We start from the raw sequence: 6,048 nt of genomic DNA, 5'->3' as shown, positions 1-6,048 counted from the left end.
GGGTGTGGTATTAGTAAGAGGAGTAGGAGGAAAAATTGTGTGAATATAGAGACGATAGTATCTTTCTTAATCAGTTGATATGAATAAAATGTAATTCAACTGAAGAAGAAATTACTATCACTACCTGTGGCTGAGATCTCCAAGCCTGCTCAGATCGGGACAGGATCTGAACCTGGTTTGGGAGAAAGACTGAGCATTCTGTTGTTGACCCTACAAAATACTGTGAGGAAAATCAATTGCAAAAGCTGACATCACACCACTTTCTCTTTCTTTCTGTCCATTGACAAACCTCTCCCCAGATTTTGCAAAGAGAAAATTCATTTAAAAAGTCCATATTATGTTGTCCCACTGTTCACCGATTTTCTCAAGCGGGCACCAGTAACATCTCCAATGTGAGACTTGTTGTCACTGTTTTTGGCATATCGAATACACCACGGGTATTCATGGCACAGCCAGGCTGTGCCGTGCAGGTAGGATACTCTCGGTAGCTTGCCGGGCTCTCTGAGAGGGACAGAGAAATACCGAGGCCACATGGTCTTTTGACATTCTGTGGAATCCAGTCGGTAATAGCTCTAGTCCAGCGGTTGTCTCTAAATCACATTACTTGTCTGGCCCATCTGATTTTTGACACCTTGGCAAACGAGACAGCATCCCTGACTCTTCACCGTTGACAGAGGTTGGAACTCCGGATTTCTTCTCTAACTTGAATGAAATGTGATATTCCAAGCAGAGTTCTTTCAATTTTTCTTTGGGATACCCGAATAGTGTTCTCGTCTTGTTTTCATAGGGCCCAGGTCTCTGAGGCATATGTTAGTGCAGGAAGAATGATGGAGTCGAAAAGATATGCCCAGAGCCGGAGTTTCTTCATCCTCTTGACCACTTCTTTGACGCTCTTAAAGGCATTCCACACTGCTCTTTTCCCCCTTTGCAGTTCTGGTGCCAAGTCATTCCTCATGTTGAGTTCTTGACCCAGGTACACATAGCTGCTGCATTCAGAGATATTAGTTCTGTTGAGAGCAAATGGAATGTCAGGGACTAGTTCATTTTTCATGAACATTGTCTTGGTGAGATTCAGCTGCAGTTTGACCATTCCACACTCTCGGTCAAAGTCGGCTAGCATTTGTGCCTCTTGGCTAATGTTTGGTGTTATGAGAACAATGTCATCGGTGAAGCGGAGGTAGTATAGTTGCCAACCATCTATCTTTACTCTCATTCCTTCCCATTCCAGTGGTCGCATGATGTTCTCGAAGATGGTACTGAAGAGTTTCAGTGAAATGGCATCACCCTGTCAAACCCCTCTCTCCCTTGTAGAATGGTGAGGTCCTGGTGGTGAATCTGTAATACAGCTCTTGGAGGATCTTGATGTACTGAGTTTGAATGCTCTGTTTGACTTGGGCTTTAATAACCGCTTCAGTCTCAACAGAATCAAAGGCCTTCTTTAAATTGATGAATGTGCTTTTCTGCTGCCTACGAGCTCGACCCTGGCGGCAACTGAGCTACTATGGACATGAGCAGCTCCCGGAGAGGCCCCCAGACTGGGATGGGAGTCCCTGGCCCATTCGCCTCCAGCAGGGCAGGGTTTTTCTCTACAGGCTTCTCCATATAAGCACCACAAAAGGAAAGTAAAAGCTTGCAGGGATGCAAATACTGGCAAATTTTTCCTTGGACTTCATACAAAAAAAAAAAAAACAAAACCACGCGGCCTTGATGGCCTATTATATCTTTATTGTCAGCAATGTGAAAGGGTTCCTTTTTAGCAGGTCTGAGGTCATTAACTCCAAACAATGATACTAGTTTTTTATTGAAATATAGAAGGTAATCAAAGTAGCAACCATTTCTCTAGACTGTAAACTAAGCCATAGCCCCACGCCGGCCGACGAGAGGAAATATCCTCCTTTCTCGGTTCTTTTCCCTTTTCTGGGAGAAACTCGGTGTGGCATCCACCATATTATGAGGTCTATGAAGGAGCCACGAACTTAGAGGCGCGGGAATGGGGGGGGGAATTAAAATTTAAAAATATTATGTACTTGGAACAGTGGGTCACTTGGGGAGTCTCGGGCCAATACCAGAGCTTGCTCCGCCGAGATTCGACCCGGGTGGCCACACTCTTGTGCGGCCGTGTTGCTGCAGATCAGCCAGAATCCAGAGGAACTACTTTTGGTTCCAGAAACTGCTTGCAGCCTTGTCTCTAGACTGTGAACTAAGCTATAGCCCATGCTGGCTGAGGACAGGAAATATCTCTTTTTCTCGTCAGACGGTGTGGTGTCAGCCGTAATATGATGACTGTTTATTAAGCACGCATGAACTTGGTGGCTCGGGAAGGAGGGGGAAAAATATTCTATGTACTTGACAGTGGAACTTCATATCTCTCCAGTCTCAGCAATGGAAAACTAATTATCAAATGCTTCATTGGCAGTAGGGCTGTCTTTCTTGGGGGTAAACTCCAACAATAGTGAGTTTTGTGTTGAATTATGGAAAGTACTCAAGGTAAAGAGAAAATGAAGTGAAATTTATCAATTACGCAGGCAGGGGTGGGGGTGGGAGGGCGGGTGTTGGGAGGTAGATGGGGTCTTTGGTGGTGGAATATGGGCACGGGTGAAGAGACGGGTGTCTGAGTATTGTATAACCGAGACATAACTCTGAGAACTTTGTAACTTTCCACATGGTGATTCAATAAAATAAATTTAAAAAAATGAATTAGATTTTACTTATCAGAACAATGTCATGTTTTGAGTAAAATATTTAAAATCTTGCTAATGTTCTCATTACAATAAAGTCTCACAGTGCTGTATTTGTAATAAAAAAAATAAATTGATGAATGTTAAACAGAGCAGCATCTTGAACTCTCGAGAAACTTCAATGATTTTGGTCACTGTGTGGATATGGTCGATTATGCTGAATCCTTTTCAGAACCTGGCTTGCTCACATGGTTGTCCTTTGTCTAGTGTTCTGCCTATTCTATTCAGGGTGACTCCAGTGAACAACTTGTACATGACGGACAACAGGCAGGTTGGGCGATAGTTATCATTGTTGTGGATGTATCCCTTCTTGTACAACAGAACAGTCATGCTGATTTTCCATTGTGACAGAACCTGGCATTCGGACAGGTAGTGTATGAAGAGCTGAGCCAGTGTATTGACGAATACTGGAGGCAGATTTTTCAGGTGTTCGGGTCTGACATTTTCTGGACTGGATGCTGTACTCATCTTTACCGACAAAATGGCATGTCAGAGTTTGGAACGGAAGACGTTGGGAACGACATATCCATCCTGTGGAATTTTTATGTGAACAGGTGGACGTGGCTGTCGAAGAGATCCGAGTAGAAGTAATGAATAATCCTCTCCATTGCCCTCTGGAAGATGTGATATATCCATCAGGATGTTGGAGGGCAGTCTTCTTGGTCTTGTAGTTGGCAAAGGACAGGAGAGCATTGTGAATACTTTTCCCGGCTTCTGCAGCATTGGCCAACACTGCTGCTTTTCCCTTTTTGAGGTATTTCTTTATCACTTCTCTGCACAGCTTTGCAAGCTTGGACATTAGCTTGTGATTGCCTGTCTCGTGTCAAACCACGTTGGCAAATGAGCTCGAGAGTTTCCGAAGATAGGCATCTATTTGTGGCTTTCCCACTCTCGGCATTCCTTGAGCAGTCATGGAGGTGCTGAACCAGTCGATCGTATTCCGATGTTGTCAATGATGGCATCTTCCGTTGCCACAATAGTGCCAAAAAGCTCCCAGTTGGTGGTGATTCTGGGAGTTCTCTTCCTAAACTTAAACTTTGCAGTCCTTTATCCCTGCTCTGTGAAGTAGAATTTTGCACTAAGGAGACGGTGGTCCAATCCCATTTGGAATTTTGGGACAATAGCGACATTGGTCAGGCAAAACCATTGATTGAATGTGATGTGGTCAATTTCATTGGAACTGTCCACCGGGAGACTCCCATGTCCAACGTTTAGATTTGGCCTTCTGGAACTGTGAGTTACCATGGATGTTCTTGGTAGACCTGATAAACTCAGTCTCTCAGCCTGATCAGTCCATTCTAAGCCATGAGTCCTGATGTGGAGTTCTTCAGGAGACCTTCTAGGTCCTATCTTGACATTACAATCACCGGCAATGATCTTATAGAAGGTATGGTCATGTGGAATTCTTTATAGAACTTCTTCAGCTCCATGCAGAATTTCTCAATTTCTTCTTCATTGTGGTTGGATGTTGGTGTGTAGATGACAAAGATAGAAATTGCCAGCAGTGAGCAACATCTATTCAAGCATAATCATCCGATTTGGGTTGTTAGGCATTTGAATGAATCAATGTTCATGGCCAAGTTCATGTTGACAAGGACACTAACACCACTGATGCCTCTATTGTTGCATGTTCTGAGGAACAGTTCTTCTCCAGTGTCGAAAATGGTGTGACGTGATCGATGCATTCTTGTCTCGGTCAGACCAATGATGTCATACTTGATCTTTTGTGCTTGCACCATCAGGTCCTCAATGGATGCTTCTGATGCCAGCATACATGGGTTGAAAGTACAGACAATTATTTTAGTCCTTCTTTGTTTTGGCAGTCTAGTTCATTCCTGAGATTTTATCAGCCTCTCCTTGCTCATCCTTCTTAATGCTGCCTTATTTTTGGCTCTTTCAGTGTCAGAGGAATGAGGCCCATTGTTTTTACTGCTTTTGGCATATCGAATTCACCATGGGTAGCTTGCCAGGCTCTGCCGTGCAAGCAGGATACTCTTGGTAGCTTGCTGGGCTCTCCAAGAGGGATGGAAGCTTTTAGGGTGGCCTCTAATCGCCCTTACAAGTATTCCCATGTTGGGGACTGCTCAGGACCCTGAACAAAAGAGGACCCCGAAACCTTTACCCTGGACAAACCAGAAAATTCCATTACCAGCTTTGCTTGACCTGAGGCAAAGGTGCCCTTGTGACAAAGGAAATAGCCAAACTCAAGAGGTAAAAGTAGCCCAGGGCAGTTAACTAAGAGACGCCATAAAGTCCTAAAGTAGAATACCTTCCTCTACCTTGTGCATTCCTCCTGCCAGATGCTCCTGCCAGATAGACCCTTGGCTTCCTCTCCCCACTATTTCTCAATCTACTCTTGAAGAATGTTGTAAGCCCACCTAATACACCCCGAACCTTTCCTTATTTGGTCTGAGAAGACACTTCCCTGATGATTGACAACTTATGTACCAACCCCCTGCTAAGAAAAGTATAAAACCAGCGTGGCAGTTAATAAAGTTGCCCTTGATCGGCATGTGTCGTCTTGGGCCCCCTATTTATTATCCTCACTAGTTTTATTTCAGGTCGGAACCGCTCACAGAACCCACCCAATTAGGAGCGCTTTCCACTGTTGTCTCTCCGCAGGCCGGAGAGATCTCCAGGGGAACGCGCATTCCCATGGTTCACACCATATTTGAACCTCATCAAATATGGTGCGTTAAATATGGATAATGGGTATTAAAGTGTCTTATGATGTGTCAGAGCTTCATGGCGGCGAGATCCGGAATGCGGCCTGGAGTGTGGCGGTGGCTGGGTAGTATAGGTAGTGGAGGTCTCCTATCTGGCGCCGGTAGGGTGGGGTTGTCTGGGTATGATACCTGAGGTGCCAGTGATTGGGGGAAGCAGGCAGAGGATCTCTGTTTCCAGGTCCCGTTGAGCCTGGAGTCCAAGGTCACAACGTTCTGCTTTACCTGGTTCAGTGGGGCTTCACTCATGCGTGAGGCTCGACCAGAATGCCCTGAAATCAGCCTGGAGCGTGGCGGTGGCTTGGTAGTGGAGGTAGCAGAGGTCGGCTGATGAGGTATTCATTCCCAGGGTATGATCCCTGGGAAGCCAGAGAATGATTATACTATGTATATTGTACTTATTCAAAGTGCAAATGCTAAAATGTAAAAATTAATTGGTTAGTAGGTTTTTGTTCCGGCCTCCTTTTGCTCTGGAGAACAGGACTGCTTTTTCCTCTGGTTTTCTGGGCCATTCAGTTTCACACCCATGTTTGAGACACAATCTTTCTTGAGCCACAGAATTAGACTTCACTGTTAGGCAGACACTC

Source organism: Sorex araneus, chromosome 10, assembly GCF_027595985.1.
Source record: "Sorex araneus isolate mSorAra2 chromosome 10, mSorAra2.pri, whole genome shotgun sequence".
In the NCBI taxonomy this organism is placed as follows: Eukaryota; Metazoa; Chordata; class Mammalia; order Eulipotyphla; family Soricidae; genus Sorex; species Sorex araneus.
The sequence above is the reverse complement of the archived record's forward strand: the minus strand, read 5'-3'. Positions refer to the sequence as shown.